At 38.4% G+C, this 24,408-nt stretch overlaps 1 pseudogene; it reads right to left on the reverse strand.

The window, feature by feature from the left end:
- Positions 1 to 239: 239 nt before the first annotated feature.
- Positions 240 to 23,739, reverse strand: LOC146628755 (uncharacterized; annotated as a pseudogene).
- Between the last annotated feature and the right edge of the window lie 669 nt (positions 23,740 to 24,408).

The following is a 24,408-nucleotide window of genomic DNA, read 5'->3' on the forward strand; positions in this document are numbered from 1 at the left end:
TACAGCCTGTACATACTTATAGTTATAGAATATTCACAACATACTTCATACCGTGTACATTATAACATACCATAATAGACCCATTTCTGTAATATACTCACATATCTATATTATTGCTAATATATATTGTAATATATCTATATCACTAAAGCACTTCTGGATGGATGCAAACTGCATTTCGTTGCCCTGTACCTGTGCATGTGCAATGACAATAAAGTTGAATTCTATTCTATTCTATTCTATTCAAATCTTACATGTATTTTAAAATTTGCCCTTTCTGAAGGAAGGCATGGCTTGTGTCTTTGTCCAGTTAACCACTGCATAATCACTGGGACAGACATTCTCGGTGGTTGGTGTTTGGAAATCCAGTATTCTTCCTGGTCCTGTAGGACTTGGATCCCATACTCACAGCTCTTTTTGTCTTTATCCTGATCTAAAGAAGCAGATTCGACTTACTTTAAATCTTTAACTGTCATACCACAAAATTTATTAATATGCAAAACCAATTTTGTCATTTAGACATGTGGTAGATTGTATAAAACATCAAAACATATAAACAAATCTTTACAGAGATTTCAGTTCCTCTAGACTGTTATCGTTTGTGATGACAATTTTGCAGAGTATAGTACATTTGAAAGAAATGTTACAACACTGTATTTGTAACAGCTGTTGTGTTAATGTTGTTTTGATGATAATACCAGTAACTGGCCGACGGCACAAACCTGAGCTTTCAAGGTTCTCCAGGAAGTCTTGGAAGAAGTTGATGATGGCATTTTCTTTGGCATGCCTTGGACTTCCCCTCTCACTCAGCTCAGGCTCAAGGATGCTCATTATGTAATCAGCATCCGGCTAAAGAGATTTGGGGGGGAGGGGGGGGTGTCACGTGTTGTGATTTCAAATAAACAATAACAAAGATATTCTTCAATACTCATTAATCTGAGCAACCTAAATAAAGGCTGAAACAAAAAAGTCCTCACAGGGCTATTACTACATCACATGTATTTTTAGAATCTGTTGTAAAAACTAAACTGAAATAAATGAAGACATATTTACCGCTGTATCATCATTCTCATCTATGGGAACAAACAGGTTTGAACAGAGACTTTCGTGCCTTCCAATCACCTCCAGAAGGTTGTAGATCTTCATGCCATTTCTGATTTGCTGTAGCATTGGAGTCAGACGCACCGTAGCATGCACAACAATTGATCTATTTAGAAAAGCAAACACAGTCATTAGTGAAACTGATGGGGTATGGTGGTCTAAACCAGGGTTTTAACTTACAAAATATTACTTTCAAATGTTTCTGGTTGGTATATTGTCTATTAAAATATACTACCTTATTATACTGTCCCGTTTGTCCAACTTCACAAGTCCTGTGTAACCACGGCTCACAATGTCTTCAGTGAGGTCTGTCAGGTTGTCTGCCACTTCCACCTGAAAACATACAAAAACAAAACAATAAATAATTTCAAGTTTTTGAAATTATGTAACTATACACACAGTATTGGGAAGGTTACTTTTAAAATGTATTCCACTACAGAATACATGCCCCAAACTATATTTTTTAACGTATTCCGTTACGTTACTGAATGAGAGTAACGTATTCTGAATACTTTGGATTACTTAATATATTATCATGCTTTTTACAACTACACGAATGTACTATTACTATTACTGAAGGTCTGCGGCTCCGAACCATAGTAAAGGGACCTCTGGCTAATATGTCGGGTTCGTGTCGGGCTCGTAGCCAAAAACTAGCTTTACTTTGTTGTCTGGGTCAAATTTGCTAGTGAGAGACAGAGAGAGGCGTTGAAAGGCTGCTGCAAAGGAACTTATTGTTTCGGAGGAAAACACGAACACAGTGTACAGTCGTGTCTTAATGGCTTACTTACAACTGGGCTTGTTAGGCACTCTTTTTGGCTGCAGTGGTTATTATTATATTTACATGCTTCCAGCTCCCATTTCTGCTTGATGATAACTCGTACTTTTCCACTCTCCTTTTTTCTCCCTCCTCGCGCTCACAGACACATAACGAGTATGGTAGTCCATTCTCCCTGCAGCACAGACTACACTGCCCATGAGGCTACATTCTTCAGGGCTATGACTGTAACACTCTGCCTATTAGCTTAGCACAACAACAACAACAAAAAGGCGCTCTCTCACCCAGGAAACACACAGTCGCAGAGAGAGCACGCGTCACCCTGTAACCATAGCAACCGTAACGCTGCCGCTGTGTAATTCATATATTTCAACAAAGTAACTGTATTCTAAATACCACCTTTTTAAATGGTAACTGTAACGGAATACAGTTACTCATATTTTGTATTTTAAATACGCAACGCCGGTACATGTCTTACGTTACTCCTCAACACTGTATACACACACAAACAATCAGCATTTTTTCACTAGTCTGTACAAACACAGCTCACCTTTTCGATTAGAGACCTATATTCAGTGTCATCCACATCATCTTTGGTCAGCTGAAGAACATCGAAGTTTCCTGTTGCAAGAAACTGATAACACCAGCTTCTCAGGAAGCAGGGTGGTGGACCTCCCTGGGCAAGGCTCACTGAAAACACTTCTCCTGCACTTCTGCAAGATACAAAGAAATATTTAACATGCTTCATATGCTACATAATCTTCGGAAATGTATAAAAACAGACAAACCTGTAGAAACTATTTTCTAAATCACTGATGATGACATCATGAGATCATCATGAGATCATCAAAAGTACTGGTAACTTATTTAAATCGAGTTCTAATAACAAATTGATAAAAAATTGAGTTCAGCCTATTTAATATTTTTAATTAAACACAATATTACATTTCAAAATGTAATATTGTGTTTAATTAAAAATATTAAATATTAGATTATTGTCATTGCTGTGGATCTTTACCTGATACACTGACTTGGTGAGTAAATGTTTACTCTTATTCAAACTGATTTTGTGGCTTCTCTTAGTTTAGCACCAGGTTTATAATCTTGCTAGCTAGTTAGTGTTAGCCTAGCTTTGCTGCTGCCGCTGGGCTCGTGACATCATGACAGGGCTCTTTCCCTTCTTGCCACTGCCTTCAGTCGAGTCTCAATACCATGCATCATTTCTACATAGAGATACAGAAAGACAAAATAATTTAAAGGGTATACTGTATCTTAATTTGATTTGGCCATATTCAATATCTGAACTGTAAGTACAATGTACATAGCTATATCAGTCCAAAATTCTTTGCTTAATGCACCAGTATCAATTCCTGCTTCTCCGATAAAAATCACGTGGCGTTTGTTGACAGGGGAAGCCTTCTTCTGTCGTTGCCACTGAATGAAGCCTCTTTGAACAAGATCATTGCGAGTGATGCAAATCCTAAAGTCTTTGCTGGTATCCACCTGACTTGAAAGCCACTGTAGCACATCTGCTTCACTGAGAAAAAAATATATAAAATGATTATCGTTTCTTAAAATGAAAGCAAATGTATTATAAACAAAACCAGATAATCTGAAAGGGCAAAGAATATAAATCATACCTGACTAAATCAGTCAAAGGATCTGTTCTGTTGATTGGCACACTGCACTCAGAGTCAGTACTGGCATAAACGTCTGTCATGTGAGTGGAAGTGTCCTCAGGTCTAAAAATTATGAACAATAGCAAAAATATATGTGATGTAACTTATGATGTCTTTTAACTGATTTTACTGGCATTTAAATTGCGTCCTGAGCTTAATAGGTACGGTGATTACATTGTGTGTTTCAATTATACTGTAAGCATTAAAATGTGGACCAAGTAAGTATTTACTGTAACTACATACTGAGCTCAAAACTGTAATGGCTTAAAAATTTTAAAAAGGAATCCGATGTAAACATAGGAAAATGTGTTTAATATGTATAAATTTGAACGAACCTTTCACCACACAGGCTTGCATGCTGGGCAATCTCATTCACTGGAAAGCAGCAAAGACAAATTGGGCATTCTTTCATGTCCTAGAGAAAAAAAATATTGTTAAAACATAAAAGAAACAATGATTTGTAAATATGTGGATTGAACATTATCACCTGCTTCATGTCAAGAGGCTCTCTACAAAAACTTCGTGAATTCATGACAGACAGAAGCTGGACATTAGTCTATGAAGTACAATTGTAATTACTACAATGTATTGTACATTAACAAAAACAGAATAGAACACGAAAAAACCTTCTATAATTACGTGCACAAATATCCCAAATATTTATAGACTGTTGATAAGGCAATATTCCACAATATAACATAAATTCACCTCATCTTCCTCTTCTGTTGACTGAGACTTCACACAATTGTTGACATGGAGTGCTAGGATATGCAGAGGCATACTTTCCTTGCACACCTGGCAAGAAGCCTTTGGCATGGTTTGAAATCCAGCTGCATCTGATGGAAGAGGAGTAAGATCAAGGTCCTGCTGCAGCGGAACAACATACAAGAGGGTCTTTCCTGCACTGGAAACATTGCGGATCAGTCTTCCTGTGTAGCCATTTACATCAGGAGGAATTGCTACAAGTTTCCTCCTACCTTGACCACCTAAATTAAATACACAGATTGATAGAAAAAACATTGTACAATTTTCAACTTTCACTAGCATCTAAAAAGAATAATTTCAAAGAGGAAAATTATGCACCTGATGACTTGTGCAACAATCATCCTTGCACGCCATCCATTTTGGGATATTCTTCAGTGATCATTTTATTAATCTAAAACAGTACATAAGGGGACACAATTGGTAAAACTACACAATTAAGAAATATTTTTATCAGTGCTAATATATGACCCAAACCAACTATCATTTGAATGTCTATCATTATGATTTGATATAGAACATGTTTTTTTTATGTAAATGCATTTCTCTTATATAAGTTTAACTACATTACCATTGTATGGCTCATATCATCAGTCAAGATGAGGGATCTCTTTCCCAGCCCTGCTTGGCTCAGCTGCAGCTCCTCAGTAGCAGAAGGAGTGTTGGTGCAGCCTTTATTCACTAGATATATATATATATACACTGAATGGCTTGCTGGATTTAGGCCTCAGCGTGCTACTTTGGAGTGGGGAAAAGCGATTCCCCCCCCCCCCTTTTTCTTTTAAAAAATCCTGGAAATGACCTATATGTGAGAAGCAGAAATAATTTTCAACATGCAGGGATTTTATTTTATTTTTTTACTAATCCAAATGATTAAAAGTATAATGGTTCAATACAATTTCTAACCTTGCCATCTCCGCCTGCACTGTATCTTTTGGGGTCTGGGCTTGTCCACCTGAGTGCTCGTGAGAGTGCTCAGCATTTGGTAGACATGTGGTATTAGGTTGCTGAAGAATTTGAGCTAACCTGTTGATTATATCTTGTGCCGCCGTTATAACACGGGCCTCTAACTCCTAAAAGAGACAGGGGCATCACTGAATTTAGCAAATTTTAGCTGCCAGCTAGCTTGCTACAACGAATAGGCTAATGTTGGCATTTTACCACAACTTCACCAGATTTAGCTAATAAAAACTACACATATGTCCAGTTGAGTGAAATAGCAAAGAAAGACGAAGGAAAATGATTACTTTAGAGGGTCCACTTGAACTTGATGCAGCCATTATTGAAATCTTGCTACAGTTATTGTCTGCACAGTTGCTACTCTGGGTTTCTGTGTTTATTAAACATGAGCTGTACAAACAGCCCAGTGGTAAAACTTTCACAAGCTGTTGCCAGTCTTTGAAAAATTCAGAGTGCCTACACAGAGGAACTTGTAGTGAAGATCTATAGTGAGTAGCAAAGTCTGAAATATCTCAAGAGATCTGATCATGTTTTGATGCACATACTGCTGCACATAGTATCGCAAGATATGTGAGTGAAAATTCCTTTTTATTTGTGTTTGTATCGCTTGTGTTCAAATCAATCCATTTTCCTTGACTTTGCAGCAAAATGCCCGTTAAGTCTAAGGCTGCATTTACACTGCAGGTCTTAATGCTCAATTCTGATTTTTTGATCAAATCAGATTTTTTTTGTCTGCTTGTTCCCACTACAAATAAAATGTGACAGCAAACGCTTTAGTGCGAACCCTCAAAGCAGCCCGCATGCGCAAAAGAAGACGTCACAAACAACGCACTCTGTTTAGACCCAGAGCAAACAGTATTGTTTGACTGATGGCCCTTAATATAAAGACTTGTTTTGGACTTTACGTTTCCAAATTTTGCTTTAAGTTATAAAGTTATTTTGTTATTTACATATGGCCTAATAATTATCCTTATTGCTGTTTTAGAGAGGAGCGGTGCTTCAAAGGATAGTTGCAGATTTCTGTCAGAATCTGCAGATTATACAGTACAAATAAAACGTTCACGTTTCTCCAACGCTGTCTTCCCAACAGTTTCACTAACATCTACATGGGATGGCCAGGAAGCGTTCGCGATGTCTTATTGGGCGCTTCTCCAGCTCTGATAATTGGCGTCTGTCTTGTGTCAGTGACCTAAAAGACGGATTTAATGCGACATAACCATTCAAACAGCAGTTGCTTTTTAAAACATCAGGTACGTATCGGATTCAGTACCACATACAAAAGTGACCCAGATCGGATTTGAAAATATATGCGATATGGGTTGCATAGGGTCAAAAAAGTCTGATTTGATGCGTTTTCGCCTGCAAGTGTCTGCAAGTGTGAGTGTGCACACTTGGCTTGTATGTCCCTCCCCAACCTTTCTCTATTTGAATACTCATCTCCTCATAAACTCTTTTAAAACACATTTTAAAATGATTTCGTCCCTATACATAACTTTTTAATGCCCAACAACCTAAGCATTTATAGGGCTAGAGGGCAAGGCAAATAACAGTCTGAGAAAAGTGGAAAGGGTGATGTGGCTAAATTTTATATTTAAAAAAAGAGACAAAAACAACAATGGGTAAAGTCAAAATACAAGGAGCTAGTGGAATAATTGGTCTACTATTTAGCTTTAGTTAACAATTACATCACCCTACTATAGTCACTGTCCTTTCTCCAACTGTCTCCAAACTCTGGTACAAGATAAAGTACTAATCCTATGAAGAACAGAGAGGACATAACCATAGACCACACAAATGATGGAGGGAAGAGGACATTGAGACTAATACCACATGTTGACAAGATAAAGAAAAATAGGGAGGGACTGATGGAGGAAGTAAGAGAGGCAGGGTGAGGAAGCTTGTGACTGGGTCAAGTCTGTCCCCACAGGAAGCTTGTGACTGGGTCAAGTCTGTCCCCACAGGCTTATGTGACTTACCAGCAGTGCAAGTTCAGCACAGTTCAAGGTTGGACTGACTTTTATTTGAGGAAGAAAAGTGAAACTTTGCTTATTCAGAGACATGGTGCTCTTAGAAAATGCATTTTCAATTTTACTTTTACATTTTATGTCTATATTATAAAGATATAATCTCCTAAATACCAAAGTTAGACTTCTTTATACCACTGATCCCTAATGCAAAAAAGAGAGTATTTTATTTTTAAATATTTACGTATCTCTTTTGTGTTAATGGTTATAAATGTTCTGTAAATGTAATCAATGAACTGGAAATCATTTAGGGCAAACATGTAAAAGGACAGCATTCATACTGTCTGCCCTCTGCACGGAGAATGTGAAATTAGCGCATTATTTACTTTGATGCTTAAGGGGTAAACTACTACATTATTTATTCAGATGCACTGAGAGAGTTTCACTCACAGCAAATATTTGTATATGTAACTGTGTGTGTGTGTGTGTGTGTGTGTGTGTATGTAATAGCTTATATTCACCTGTGGAAATGAATGGAGACATTTAATATTAATAAATGCCGTAGGCTATTGCTGTTCCTTGTTCTTTTGTGTGCTTATATTCTGTACCCTGTGTGTGGATACATGGGTGTGCAAAGTAATGAATAATAAAGTAGATGTTTGTAATCATTACTAAAAGAAATGGCTTAATGCATATCAACAATTTTGTGAATGTGGCTGCTAAAATATGATAAAACTGGGACTTTGTGCCTCAGAATAAAAACAGACTAATTACATAGAAATCATGTCACCCGTAAAATCAGTGTGGATTGTGTTTGTGTGTGAACAGCTGTGAACTGGTCATCACAGTGACAGAAGATTCCAGAATCCAAAACAAGAGAAAATTATTTTGGCATAAATTTGTAATCAGATTAACATTTTAATAATTATCAGGCCGCCTGTGACAACAAAGATAAACAATAGATGTTAATATATTTGGCAGGCAGATGAATAGGAGTAGCTTGATTGCATTCAAGCCAGTGGTCACTGTGAAAGTAAGACAACGGTTTGTTTCAGCCCAAGATGAAGACTGCTGCTCAAGGCTCCGCGAGATACATTTCCCGCTTCGACAAAAACTGAATGAAAGTCTGAAATTGGTGTTTCTCTCTTTTTGTCATTCCATCCTCCTCAGTGTTGGGAAGGTTACTTTTAAAATGTATTCCATTACAGAATACAGAATACATGCCCCAAAATGTATTCTGTAACGTATTCCGTTACGTTACTCAATGACAGTATTCTGAATACTTTGGATTACTTAATATATTATCATGCTTTTTACAACAACGTGAATGTACTATTGCTGTGTGATTTATTACTATTACTGAAGGTCCGCGACTCCGAACTGTAGTAAAGGGACCTCTGACTAATACGGCGGGGTTCCTGTCGGCTCGTAGCCGAAAAATAGCTTTACCTTGTTGTGTGGGTCAACTTTTCTTGACAGAGAGATGCGTTGAAAGGCTGCTCCAACGGAACTTATTGTTTTCGGAGGAAAACACGAACACAGTGTACAGTCGAGTCTTAATAGCTTACTTACAACTGGGCTCGTCAGGCACTCTTCTTGGCTGCAGTGGTTATTATTATATTTACATGCTTCCAGCTCCCGTTTTTGCTCGATGACAACTCGTACCTTTCCACTCCCTTTTTTCTCCCTCCTCGCGCTCACAGACCCATAACGTGTAAGGCAGTCCATTCTCCCTGCAGCACGGACTACACTGCCCATGATGCTACACTCTTTAGAGCTATGCTTGTAGCATTCAGCCTGTTAGCTTAGCACAACAACAACAACAACGAAAAGGCGCTCTCTCACCCAGGAAACACACAGTCGCAGAGAGAGAGCGTCGCCCTGTAACCATGGCAACCGTAACGCTGCCGCCTGGAACAACAGAACGTAGCTGTCAAACAAAACCCAAACAGTCCTGACCCGCCGCAATATCAAACAGGAAAGTACCGCAGTGTAATCCATTTATTTCAACAAAGTAACTGTATTCTGAATACCACCTTTTTAAACGGTAACTGTAACGGAATACAGTTGCTCATATTTTGTATTTTAAATACGTAACGGCGGTACATGTATTCCGTTACTCCCCAACACTGATCCTCCTCCTTAATTCTAATTTATCACCAAGGATTACATGTAAATGCACAGGCAGCAGATCGTCGTGGAAATTAAACAACTGCTCTGTGTAACTCTCCACAAGCAACTTACGGAATTTCCACAGCTTCTACGACAGGATTAACAGAGGAAAAAAAAAAAAAAAGGATTAACAGAGGAAATTATAGCCAGTAAATTACTATTAAAAAAAGTTTCAAAAGCATGCTAAATATCTCAGACGCTGTATAGAAACCTCTTAGGATAAAAGACAGGCTTATGGCGGTAACAATCAAGCATTTTTAAATAACTGAGATATTTTGGATGTTGGCTTTGAGTAAGAAATTTAATGGCACTATGGCGGTTGATAACAGCATCACCATACTACCACACCATACACCATATTAGACTGTTTACAATGATTTATACATATTAGATAGTATACAAAATTAGAAAGAAAAACTAAAAATGTTAGCTTTTATCACCAGAGTTTATAACTTTTAAATTATTTGACAAGGTTATTGTACTATGGTCAACTAATGTACCTAAAGAAAATAGTTTTACACCACAAAGCCCGATGGTTGTAAACTTATGTAGATAGGGCAAGTTGGATATATGTTTCAGACTGTAGTTTATCAGTGAAACAAATTTTATGGAGTCCTGAATCTTCCATATTTATCAACTGTTGCATTAAGAGTACCAAGAAATATGAGCTCTATGTCAAAAATGTTTTCATCTGTGTTTTATAAGTTTTCCTCCCAGGCTTCAGTCAATATAACCTTAGTAGCAAATTAAGGCTGATTGTAGCTTGAAAGCCAGGCTGCACCCAAGAGTCAGCAAAACACGTTGCTGTGCAACCTTCTACTGACTATTTTCTCTGAGCACACTGTAATAACTTAAAGCAACTCTAATAGGTGTGTACACATGTTGAGCAGCTCCTCTCATCTCTCATCCAGATATTGGCAGCTTGACAGGGAAAGGAGACCATTTGGTGGGAGGAAAAAGTCAAACTGAATAACCTGGAATGAATGAAGAAAAAAAGGAAAAGGAAAGCATGCTCTTATAATTTCTGGTCTTCAAACTAGCCAATTGATAATCAAAAGTTCATTGTTTTATAGGAAGTCCTCTTCATCTCTTAGATGAATAAATTCAGAATATGAACACTTTGCTGGCTGGAGGTAAATTCTATCCTAAATAATAACTACTTTGTTTACCTGTGTAAAGTAATGGCAGGAAGTGTGTCAGAGACCCTGTGGAACACTGTGAAGGTGCTCATTTTTACATTTAGTGGAGATTTATTGTTGGGTATCGAGTCATGAAACAACCTTAGCAACACAGCTGCTGTACCCATCTGCTTCACTTGCTCAACACACACACAAACACACACACACACACACACACACACACACACACACACACACACACACACACACACAGAAATCCAATAAATGTACAGTACATGAATCCATGTTGTTGCTCTAAATGTCATAGACACTTAGAACATTTACTCAGAGCAAATTAGTCTTAGATATTAGGTATCGTCCAGGTTTTTTCCCGCAAACACATAGAAAAGAAAAAGTGTGACATGGAAATGGAACAGTCTGTATATGTGACAGTTCCAAGGATATAATAAAATGTCCATTTTTATGTAAAGACTTCAGCTTGTGCATTTGAGAACGTAAGGAGTGCAAAGAATTGGCAAACCACATTAAAGATTGATAACGCAAAATGATGCACAAGAATATTCATGCATCTAAATTTTTGTCACACATAAAAACTCAAATGTCTAAACTTTCACACTCATAATTAAGCAAAACTAAATGTCAGCCTCAAGGCAACAACAGGGCCACAAGGCACACACGTGAACGTGCAATGTAGAACATCTGCAAGGATGCATATTTTACACCTTGAATAAAACAAAAACATAGTGAGTTTATACTAACTAACCTTCTTCTTGCTTCTGTCTTAATACTCTTTTACACTCGTTCTCTCTCCTTCTGTCTGGACTTTACCTTATGTTTCTCTCACCAGACATATTGATCCAACATTCAGCCCCTTTCCTTTAACTCTGCCTTTCCCTTGATGTAATCTCAGTACTGCCAGCATGATGATAGCCTTGGTTGGAGGGCAGTGAGGAGGGGGTTGTATTTCACTGGTATTTTTTGTGTTGTTTTGTTTTGCTTTATTCATTCATTCTATTCTATCTTCCTTTGTCCTCTCTTTTGTTTCTTGCTTCTCTATTTGTGTATGTATGTCTTTATTTCTCCATTGAGAGACTCACTCCAGAGAGTGCTTTGTCTTCCCCCTTAGCCTTTATTTCATTGCACTGTATTTGGCACAAGTAACAATACTTCATTGCCAAGGAATAATAGTGAATGCCTCTTGCTATTGCTCTCTGTATCTCGCTCTCTCTGAACAACTCAATTTCAAATTTAATTTTCAGTTGTGCTTTAAATGGACTGCTAGTAGCACTGCCAAAGCAATTAGATGATAATAACAAAAATAAAAACATTATTTTTTTAACCTTTAAAAAAGGGCAGTCTTATTGCATCATTAGTCTGACCAGGAAAAGCAGATGGCGAGAACAGAAGATAAAAATGGAGATGGGAGTTACACTGCAATTTTGAGGTTAATTTAAAACTTTCCACTTATTTTTTAAGTAATGAATTTATTTTTTATTCACTCACTTATTTATTTTTTGTTCATTTGGCACTAACCAGAAATTTTAACTGTGACTTAAAACAAATTGGAATGTAGTTAAGTGAACAAAGACAGTTTTAAAAAAAACTATTATGAAGTAAGCCAGCACATACCAATGCTACACTCGCTACACATAGATACAGCAAAAGTATCTAGTGTTGAGTATATTTAATATTTGCTAAATTAGACGATGCTGTGATATGAAATGAAATGAGATGATGAAATGGTTTTATAAGGTGTTATAGGTGTTATAAGGCACCTAAATGCTAAAAAAAAAAAAAGTTTTTAGCAAAATTTAAAAAAAACTTAATTTTAGGTAGTGGTTGCTAGGCAGTTTTGTTCATTGTTTTAAATCTATCATTTAACTGTCGTTAAATGAAAATGATACAATGGATTTCTGTCTTTATTTTTTTAACTTTCTTTTGAAACTAATTATATAAAATGTTAGTTTCTCCTTGAAAAGCATTTTAAATGTCAGGCAAAGTATAGAAAAAACCCCCCCAAAATCTATAGATATAAGTGCCATCTTATACCTTATAGCCAGTGTTGGGAAGGTTACTTTTAAAATGTATTCCACTACAGATTACAGAATACAAGTCTCAAAATGTATTTTGTAGCATGTTACGTTACTCAATGAGAGTAACGTATTCTGAATACTTTGGATTACTTAATATATTATCATGCTTTTATACAACTACATGAATGTATTATTGCTGTGTGAATTATTACTATTACTGAAGGTTACTCGCCATACCAATAGCAACTAGATGTTTAAATCTTAATATAAAATGAGTAACAGTAGGATGGACATTAGGCAAGGCTGCACTTTTTGCAGTCATCTCGTATAGAAGACTATTCCGCGCCTATATAAAACAGGTCCGCGGCTCCGACCCGTAGTAAAGGGACCTCTGGCTAATACGGGTTCGTAGCCGATTGTCTGGGTCAAGTTTGCTTGCGAGAGACAGAGAGAGGCGTTGAAAGGCTGCTTCAACAGAACTTATTGTTTCGGAGGAAAACACGAAAACAGTGTACAGTCAAGTCTTAATAGCTTACTTACAACTGGGCTCGTCAGGCACTCTTTTTGTCTGCAGTGGTTATTATTATATTTACATGCTTCCAGCTCCCGTTTCATGTCGGTGACATCTCGTACTTTTCCACTCCCCTTTTCTCCCTCCTCGCGCTCACAGACACATAACGGGTATAGCAGTCCATTCTCCCTGCAGCACGGACTACACTGCTGCAGGGAGTGTAGTCCAACACTGCTTATAGCCATCTCCGTAGGGTTTTGGCATTCTTAGTAATTAGTGAAATTTGAAGAATTGCAATTAAAATTGTACATAAAACTGAAAGTAAATTTTTTTTAAAAAGTCCTTTAAAACAGCTTGTTTGAAATGGGTGTGAATCATAATGGTTGGATCGATGGTTCTACCACTACTTCTGCCTCCTGCTGCCATTTTAACCTGAAAACTCTGAATACCCTTACTTCACTTCAGCAGGGTGGAATATCCAGCCATTTTTTTTTTTAAATTTTCCAATTCAGGGTCACAGGAGCACTTGAGCCAATCCCACTGGGAGAGGTGTGCGGTACACCCTGGACATGTTGCCAGTTTATCACAGGCCTAACTAAGACAGACAACCAATTATTCCTCACCTATTGGACTGTTGTAGGAAGAAAGAATGGATACCCAGAATGCAGGACTATACGAACTTCTTCATTAAGTCCCTACTAGTAGGGCCGTTAAACTGTAGCATTTAAAATGGAGTTGATAAAATAATAACTGTCACAGTGAAATATGACAGCCTACTATAGTAAGTCATATGAGATGTGATGGAATATGGTAAATAAGTTCAGAATTTACTTGTTTTTCTCTAACACTTAAAACACCCCCTCCCTCAGACATACAAGTCCATACTGAAGCATAAATTGATCATACTCCTTGATATACTGTATGCGCACAGAATAAAATGTAATGATCATGTCTGTGTAGGTTCTCAGTCATTAAGGTCAGGGTAGTCTTGAGTATTTGAAAAGATAGCAACTCGAATTCTTTAGTTTTATGAAGATGTTACACCTTTCTTCTAACATGCTTCTTCAGTTCGAAAAACAACTGATAAAGATTTCTGATATTTAACCATTCAAGGTGTGAAATATAGATGTGGGTCATTACCAGGACAGAGCGTGAAACTTCTCTAATGCATATTTTATGATACAGTAATTGTGTCTGTTTGTGCATATATTTCCCCATGGACAGCATATGGAGAGGGGTTTTTAGCTACAGGTTGATTTTTACAACAAACCTGCCACATAAAGGACAACAATGTTGCTCTGTCCATCTGTTTTTTTCCATGGTTGGTGTCTGAGGTTCTTGTGCATCTTTGGCAATTTTCTGACAGTCCAGTTAGAATGACCACTCTTTAAGTGCTTTAAATGTCTCTGTATTCCTTATCTAAAGTATGTATGGTGTCTGGGACTATTCAATCCAGGTCTCCCACATATTTTAAAACTGTTCACACTTTAGTTGCAAACCAAAGTCAGTTAGTTGCACATTAGCAGTGATGATACTTGCAACTTAACCTGGATATTGAGTCAGACTGTTCTACTGTGCAATTCGCTGCCTCAGGTTGTCTTTCTCATGTGTCATACTCAGTGACAGTGGCTGCCTTAGCCTTCTGAAGCTTTTGGACCCTTATCAGACAGGCCTGCCAGTGGGTGTTATAATCAACAGTTGTGTCTTCAGATGTAATTTTGCATTTTCTATCCTTCAGCTAAACTTTGAAATGTTTTTTTCTGCACTTAAGCTGACCGCTGACATTATTTTAATACAGAGACAGGATCCATAAAGACAGCCAATCCTGAGGCATGCTGATAGCAGGCCCAAGTCAGCTGCTACGTGACTGTCCCTTAAAGTATACTGCAGTATAAACTATACTGCAATCACTTTGTGCAAATATGGACCTCTGCTTTTAGAATGTTTTATTTGTTTTTATCATGAAAAAATATTCGCAAAGATTACTCTTAGAACAAAATGCAGGGAATCATAGAATTCTTCTGGATAGAGTTATGAAAATGAATAGTAAGAGTCCTAGTTTCCCTAGTAAACCTTATTTATATTACAGCGTGTTTGCAGATACTTTACATTTCTTTTTCCCTGCAATGAATTACAATTATAGAAAAAGTAATAAGGAGAATGTGTCATGGTCCTCAGTCTTTTGTGTTTCTTTATGCTTTTTGTTTATTCTGAGTATGTATTCTATATGTATGATTTGCCATTTGTTAGGTTTCTGTTCTGTGCCTGCCCTGGTCCCACTTCTGTGTTCTGTCTGTCTATGGTGTCACACTGTCTGTTTGTGAACCTGTCTGCTTAGTTCAGTGCCTTGTCTGGTGCTCTGTGTCTGAGTTTCCTGTTTTATTCTGAAGGTCCCCATCTCATGTGAGTGTGTTCAGTTTACGTTTCCCCTGTCCCGTCGGCTCTGACTTCTCCCAGGTGTGTTGCCCGCCTGTCTCTCATCCCCTGATTACTGCTGTGTGTATTTAAGCCCTGTGTGTTCTCCTGCCTGTTGCTGGTTTGTCATCTGCATTGTTCACCCTGTTTGGTATCTCAGGTTTGTTATTTAGTTTTCCCAGTTTAGGTTGCTTTAGTTTTGCCACTACACCACTTTATAAACAAACATCACTAGCATTATCATCTACTGCCTGCATTTTGTGTCCTTTCTCCCTCCACCACCACACGCTCGTCTCGGCAGCCGTGACAGAATGAGCCTTTCTAATTAGAGCCTCTGTCAATTATAGATATGCACAAGCCTGTATGTTTATGATAAAATGATATTTGAGGAAAAATTATAAAAATCTTAGTTTTTCTTAAGTCAGAGAAGGGAAATAAAAGGCATAGCAATAAACAAATTAAGAGCTGATTGAAGTCTTCTCTTAAACAGGCCAATTATCAAGCATCTGACAAAGATTTTACATCACCTGATGATAAAGATGGGAAAGGTCATCTATCACATTCAAGATCCACCCTGTTTATGTGTTCTTGAACAAAACATCACTTCTTTATGACTACTATAGGTGCTTTTCCTATCACTGCTATAAACTCCAAATTCTATCTGAAGTTCTCTGCAGTGTTGCTGCCATTCTCAGTGTCCTTGGTAAGTGCTTTGATTCAGTCCATTGTAAAACATACACAACAGGACATATGTCTCCTGCTCCTGTTTTTGTGACCCAACGTATCTGTCTGCCCTTCACTTCTGCATTTCATCTCCTGATCAGCTCTTGTGACCTGCTGCCTGCCTCTGCAGCTGGATCCTATAACCTAATTAGTTTCTGTGGACACTGCTTTTTCTAAACTGATACTGTGTATATGTGGCTCCCATTGCCAGTTTAGCTTCATATGCCTTTGTCATTGTCTGCATAATATCTCTTTGGCTTTGATTAACTGGCAGTGTGCCTGTGCACTGCAAGCATATTCATGTTCAACCTTAGGGTCTGCATTTGCATCAGACACAGCTTGTATTACTTTTAGGTCATTGTTCATTTGCTCTTGAAAGTGAACTGGAAACACTTGTCTTGTTGGGCTTTCTTCTTTCCTTTTCACATGTGGTGGCCCAACAAGCATCAGGTTGATGTCCAAAACCAACAGTCTAACCCTATATGTGTTTAGTACTACAATTCGTAAGATGGCCAGGCCACAGAGGCTCTTGTTTGGCAGTATTTATTTTTAAAAATCAGTTTGAACATGTTTGTGGTTTGCATGAAGTGCATGCTGTAAAACAAAATCACTTCCACATACAAAATGCAGTACAACATTTGTGTCGTGATACTATGAACAATAGGCATGGGAATATTAAACAATGACACACTGTACTTGTTCTCAAAAGAAGAAAGGTTCATTTTTTTACATTGCATTTTGTACAAGTAATGTCCCTTTTGGCTTGAATATAGCATATCATCTTCTAATAGTTTTCCAACACTTGTCCACCCAAAACCATAATGGATGATATTTATAATCCTGAGAAACCAGACAAATTTTCTTTACAGAAACTGCACCCTTACTACTTGCTTCCTCTTAATTTGTAGCTCCTCTGGAACTGTGTCCTTTCTATTCCTCCCCATTTCTCACCCTCTCACTTTACCCCAAGTGTTTCATTCTTTCCACCCTGCTGTTTTTGTTTGTTGTTCATATTTCCACCAGTTTCAGCCTGACACCTCAAGGCTCTCTTGCTGTTATATCTTGTAAGTGTTTAAACAAAGAATGATAAAACAATGAGCATGCTTTCTCTTTTTTTCTTTTGAAATAAGTCCCACAGATGGCTTACAGGCTTTCTTCAAAGCAAGAGAATTTATTATTGTGAAAGCCTTATGTGGCACTTAAAATGATGAAGAGATGAATTGAGAACTTGGGACTTTTATTGTGTAAAAATGTATTTGTATAAAACTACATAAGCCCTTTCATTTAGATGTATCACCTTTTTAATCATCCACCCCACCACTGTTCTATCTTTCTTCCATCAAAATCCCTTTGAAGCTCTTTCATTTATCTACTCACCTTTTCAGTCATCTATTCCCATTTTTCCTAATGATCACTGGCCACATCTGTCTTTAATGTGATCCATCCTTGAGTTTATAAGAGTAAAATATGGACTGAATTAGCAAAACACAACTGGTTTTCAGCTGTTAGCATTTTTTTTAATGCATGTATGCTTTTCTCTCTGTTTGTTTATACGCTTGTTAGTGTAGTGTGTTGTCTGTTGCTGCTGATTTCATCTGCTCTGATCTTATGTTTTATTGCAGCATACAGAGTACAAAATGTTCATGTTGCTGCTTCTGCATCCCAATGTGCACATGTTTTGGCCTGTCTGTGCTTCCAACCATGTTTTTGAAATGACTTTTAAAAAGTGGGTGTAGTAAAAATTCTGAGCTTGATGATGGGAATTCTGGGTTTGTCATCAAAGAAACTCCATGTCAGTTAATATATGATAACTGACTGTGTGAACCTAACCTCCTCCTTGTCACTTGTATATTACATAAACATACTTTACTAATTATGCAGGTACTGTGCTAGTTAGTCTGATTCATCTTTGGTTAATTCCGTAAACCACAAGCAGTGTTGGGGAGTAACGGAATACATGTATCGCCATTACGTATTTAAAATACAAAATATGAGTAACTGTATTCCGTTACAGTTACCGTTTAAAAAGGTGGTATTTAGAATACAGTTACTTTGCTGAAATAAAGGGATTACACGGCGGTGTTTTCCTGTTTCATATGTTCGGCTATGCCCTCTCTATTTTTCGTTTCCACGCCCCAAACAAAACACGCATTAAGAAGCTCTAATGCCTGTGTCTCAATCTCGTGGCCCATGTCACCTCTACTTGTGGCCCGCATAATGACGTGAAGAAATATTTTTAAAAATTATTCACAAAAATTATTTAATATGAAGGCAATAGGCAGAGTGTTACAGTCATAGCCCTAAAGAATGTAGCCTCATGGGCAGTGTAGTCCGTGCTGCAGGGAGAATGGACTGCCATACCTGTTATGTGTTTGTGAGCGAGGGAGGGAGAAAAAAGAGAGTGGAAAAGTGCAAGTTGTCACCGACCAGAAGCGAGAGATGGAAGCATGTAAATATAATAATAATTATATAATAATTTATATACGCATGAAACAGTTTTCTGTACCTAATGTCCACCCAACTGTTACTCATTTTATATTAAGATTTAAACATCTAGTTGCTATTGGTATGGTGGGTATCCTTCAGTAAAAGTAATAATTCACACAGCAATAGGACATTCATGTAGTTGTAAAAAGCATGATAATATAATAGGTAATCCAATGTATTCAGAATACGTTACTCTCATTGAGTAGCATAACAGAATACATTACAAAATACATTTTGGGGCATGTATTCTGTAATCTGTAGTGGAATACATTTTAAAAGTAACCTTCCCAACACTGACCACAAACCAAATTCAATATAGGTGAATTCAGTTATTCTGATAACTTTGGTAGGGAAGCTAGCATGGCCCTAAAATGATAATTATTGTTGTTATCCGTGAATTTTACAAAGAAAAAGGAGGAAAACATAGTAAAGCACATTACTATTTTTTTGGTTAAGATGGAAGGGATGGAAGTCCCACAGGATCTTAGCTCGGTCATTCTTGACAACCCTAGGGGGCATATCCCATTTCCAGGCCATACCCGGCACAGATGTTCCTATATGTTGTCATCTTGCACCCTTATTATTATTATTATTATTATTATTATTAGTGGTAGTAGTAGTAGTAATATTAGTTCTAGTAGTATCATAACTGCTGTAACAAAAGAATTTCCAAAATATATAACAAAGAAAGTATTTTAAATCTTGTAAAGTATCTGTCCAGTCCACTGCACTGTGACAATATGGAGATCCTACTGAGCTATTGGTATGTATCTGTTTGTTGCACTACTGAACTGTTGCTAATATTCAGCTATGACTTTTTAAGTTAAGGGTGCACTCAGTCCACCAAAATGTGTATCTTGTCCTTAAAATATCAGGATTTTCATTGGACGTGACCAGGAGAGACAGCATCATAATGAGCATATTAGAAAAACAGGTCAGGCTGAGTGGTTTGTAGACAAGAGTGGTAAGGCTGAGATGTTTTGGTTGGGTAATGGATATACTGGAAAAAGCTAACAAGCAGGAAGAAAAGGGAAAGACCACAGAGAATGTTCATGGATGTAATGAAAGAGGACATACAGAAGGTTGGTGTGACAGAAGAGGATGCAAAGAGGAAAGAATGAGATGGAGACAGGTGGTTGTGGTGACCCATAACGAGAACAGCTGAATGAATAAGGAGAAGATCTGAGTACTGTACTGTACTGCATTGTATAATTCTATGTTCTAACAGGATTTTATGATAAAACCTTGTCATATTTTGAAATACATTACACATTATTGAGTGAGATTTAGTTTTTATTCTTTCAGCTACCAAAACCTAACCCCACTAATTGCATGTCTTTAGACTGCAGGAAGTTTGAGTACCCAGAAGGAACCCACACAGACACAAGGGGAACATGCACACTCCACAGAGGGAGGCCCCAGCCAAATGGTAGAATTAAACTCAGGACCTATTTGCTGTGAGGCAATGGTGCTAACCACCACACCACCATTCTGACCCAACAATGTTTCATACATTTTCTAAAAGTTTCTAAATCCCCAAAATTATTACAAGACATTCCAGTCAATGCAACACACATTAACTTGAGCAACTTCTGTGGGATTGTTTGAGCAGTGTTTAGCCCTAAACATGGAAAACAGACAAGAATAAGATGTGTCGCAATTATCAGTTGCATATTACTTGATTCTCCCATTTTTCCTTCCATCACTTGTCACTCATTTATTCTTGTTTGTTTTTTCCTTCACTGAACTCCATTCTTAACTAATGGTCTGTTACTTTCGTCACTCTTGTCTCCTCGGTCCAACTCCCCATTTATTCTTTCCAAACTCTTCTTATCGCTGATGTTTTTAAATGTTTTTTTTTACATCTCTCTTTTACCCTCTGCTAATTTTGTATCAATGTTATATTAACTTCCACACATTCTCATTTTTCTCTGCTCTTGTGTACTTCCTCATTTTCTCATCTCATCATTATTTCTCACTTGTTATCCTTCAGTCCCTCTGGCCTTCTTCCTCACCCCTGAATTGTCACCATTTCCTTCTCTGCCGCTTCCATGAGTTGCATTACTTTTATTCCCTACTTTTCCTCTCCATACCTGTCACTGATACTGTATCCTTGTCTGCCACTTTGATGCATTTTACCTTCTTGGCATGCAGCTCTTTCCCTAATTCCTTCTTCTTCTGTCGTTTCCGCAGGGCAGGGAAATCAATCTTGTCACAACCACCAACAGGACACTGTCGTCCAATTTATTTCTTTTATAAATGTATATGCTTGAATTTCTGTTTGATTTATTTAAGAATTTGCACTATTTTCTTTCAGAGTTTCATGCAGTTCGCAAAATTTTAAGACTTATGACTTCTGATTATGTAATTGACAAGTTCTTAGATGCTGAGATTTTCCACTCAATTCAGAATCTATATAGTGTAGACACAATGTGAATTTCCCTATTTAGCCATACTGGTTCCTAGCTTAATATTTTAGTTAGGGATGCAGAGTAATGTGCTTGACTTTTACCACTTGTTTTGTTAATCAAGATTGTGATTCTGTGTATGAAATAAAGTTCATTACTAAATTATAACCACATTTCACTGAAGACTCTTTGCTGGACACCTGGATGTGTTCTCCTCAAAGATCCTGTACAACATTATTACTGCTGATGCCATTACGTCAGCTAATTGCTAGCCTACAGTGATAGTTCCATTAAATAAAACAATATTATGGCAGCAAAAAATAAATGAAAGATTAGGATGGATTAGAGTAATTCAGTACAATTTACAGAATATTGTTACAAAGCACATTTTCAAACAAAAGGCTACCTCTTTCACATGAAATAGTGTGGTATTAAAAAAGTAAAAGGCAATAAATTTTAACGCATGAGGGGGAGGGTTTAAGTGAAAATTACTACACAAAATGTGGGCAGAAAATGAGAGTGATCTGGTTGAAAGGAGAAAGTGAAAAAGATATAAAGATAAATGGTTATAAAAGAGGTGAGAAAGTCACAAAAGAGATGAACTCATGCATATATAGACAAGTGGAGATTTTATTCGCCTCCAGTTTATTACTGCCTGCATTCTCCTTAACATAAATCAGGTTGGTTTATATTGCCAACAATGCACTTACTGCTTTTTTCATAAACAATGCTTTTATGGCTTCTCACCAGATCGGCTTACTTAGCTGGAGAACCTGACTGAGTGAGATCCATACTTGTAATGTTCAGCAAGGGATCAGTTTCAACAAGAGTAGAATATTGAGATTATAGAAGAATGGAGGTGGAAGAGAGGGATGAAGAAACAAGACCAGGAAGGAGCAAGAGGCAAAATATCTGAAATTCATCATCTTAAAAATAAACAGATTCAGTAAAGGACTAGATGTTACAATCCCGGACAATGCATTGCTTTTAATGGAGAAAATCTTGAGGGATGGCTGTTATGAGGAAAGCAGCCCATAAACTTTACCAGCAGCACACATCATTGTGTGCCTCAACTTTCGTTCTTTTACCCAAGCTAACCTGCCATTTTCCCTGGTTAGGTTGAGGGATTAGAGATCCAATCTAAATTGTTAAAATTTGGGACACATTGTCAGTAGTGGACCTTGGATTCATCGGGTGTTTCAGCCATTATCACTAGACACCCTCATCCAAGGAGGCCCTGCCAGGCTTGATCAGGCCACGGAGTGTGTCAGTGGTTTATGTTAAAATAGTTTTTCTCTTCTTCTTTCTCTTGTTTAATTTTCTACAGTTCTATCTATTCACTGCAACTGAGAAATACTTACCTCTTTAGCATTTATGGAGCCTCATTTCTTCAAAGGGACAGAAAAGGTGACAGAGAGGAGTAAGACAAGTAAGATAAGATAGGAGAGAGCAGAGAGGAGAGCCAGAAGGGGGGCGCCCGATCTGGCTTCCCACACCTCCCTGCCGGATCGGGCTGTACGCTCTACCTCCCCACTGCCTCCCAGGAAAGGGAAGAAGAGCACAGGGGAGAAGAGCGGAACATTTTTCATTACTCTTTTTAGTTTTACTACCATGAGGTTAACTGCACAGTCTCAGGAGGCCCTGAGACTTCTAATGTTAAGTTTTACCCTTTCGACGCCCCCTGTTGAGGCAGGCCCACCACGAGTCGATCAATCCTTGGCATGTGTATCGTGGTTAGCTGACTGCCTTAGCTGTCCAAGTTATGCCAGCCCTTTTTAGCCATAGCCAGTGACTGCTCCTCTCAGCAGTGTTTGCTAATTCTCTTATAGTCTCTAAACAGTTTTGCTGTTGTACTGGCAACAAAGCCCCTACACCCCACTTCCACCGGGCGCACCTTGATCTTCCAGCCTCTGTCCTCTGCCTCAGCTGCATACCGCAGCTTCTTACCCTCAAATGCCTCCTCAATTGCTTCCTCCCATGGTACTGTCAGCTCAATGACATACGCAAGTTTTTGGGAGTTAGACCGAAGGACAAGGTCTGGTCGCAGAGTAGTTGTTACGATCTCTGTGGGAAAAATTAGCCTCTGATCCAAGTCAGCTTGCGTTTGCAATCCCTGGCAACCTTCAGCATGTTCAAGTCCGGAGTTGAGGGTCTCGTCCTCGGCTTGTCTCCCTTCCCGGACAAATGCTGATGAAAACTGACGGTCCTCTTGCTTTGTGAAGGGTTGAGCGTTGATGGATTTCCTTTTGCGCTCAACTTACTCAGCCAGACACCTGAGGACCTGGTTGTGTCTCCATGTGTATCTACCCTGAGTAAGGCTAGTCCTACAACCAACCAAGATATGCTTGAGTGTGGCTGGGACTTTACACAAGGGGAGGCTGGGTCCTTTCCAAACCACATCTGCAGATTTATTGGGGAAGGCAGCACATCGTATGTCGCTCAGATGATGAAATTTAGTCTATTAGACTCCATTCCCCAGATTTCACTCCATGAGAGTTTCCTCTTTTCAACACTCTCCCAATTCATCCAGCGACCCTGCTTGGCCAGCGCTACGGCTCTAGCATGTCTGGCTGTGTCCTCCTGTTGTCGCACCTCCTCCACTACCATTTTTCGACATTCGGTTACTGAGGCCTGTTGCCACCAAGGTGTTACTGCCCCAAGACCAAGTCCTCCTCTGCCCTCTTGGATGTGACCCACCACATCACGATGTCAAAGAGCAGATTTGGCCTATAGCACAGATGTGGCCGGGGTCCACTTCCTCCCCGTCGCTAGGGTGGGAGCTGTGGGAGTCTGTGAGTGACATCTCAAGCCTCACTTTTGCACATTTAAACTCCTCTACCAGGCTAGGGATAGGCAATGCCAGTATCCTGTCGCTATAGAGTGCAATGTTGCTGAGGCATTTGAAGTCCGAGCCACTCCTTAACGTAGGAGCGATTGGCATGATTGAGTGAGACCTCGTACATTGTCAACGGCCACAGTAGTCTGGGTAATAACCCAAACTGGAAGCATCAGAGCTTCAGTTTCCCTGGGAGTGGCAGCCTCGCTTCTGTCAGTCTGCCCCAGGGCAGCTGTGGCTACAACTGTATTTTGCCTTCACCAGTGTGTGAATGTGAGAGTGACTGAATAGTGGTATTGTAAAGCGCTTTGAGGGGTCCCGAAAAGTGCTATATAAATGCAATCCATTATTATTATTATTATTATTAAGATCAACCTCAAAAATAGCTGTGTCCAAATTTTCAGTTGCAAAACTGACATTACACCTCTTTAATGAAACCA

This window comes from Diplotaxodon limnothrissa, linkage group LG7 (assembly GCF_057381915.1).
Source record: "Diplotaxodon limnothrissa isolate DT_005_m linkage group LG7, D_limnothrissa_male_GT1.1, whole genome shotgun sequence".
Classification (NCBI taxonomy): Eukaryota; Metazoa; Chordata; class Actinopteri; order Cichliformes; family Cichlidae; genus Diplotaxodon; species Diplotaxodon limnothrissa.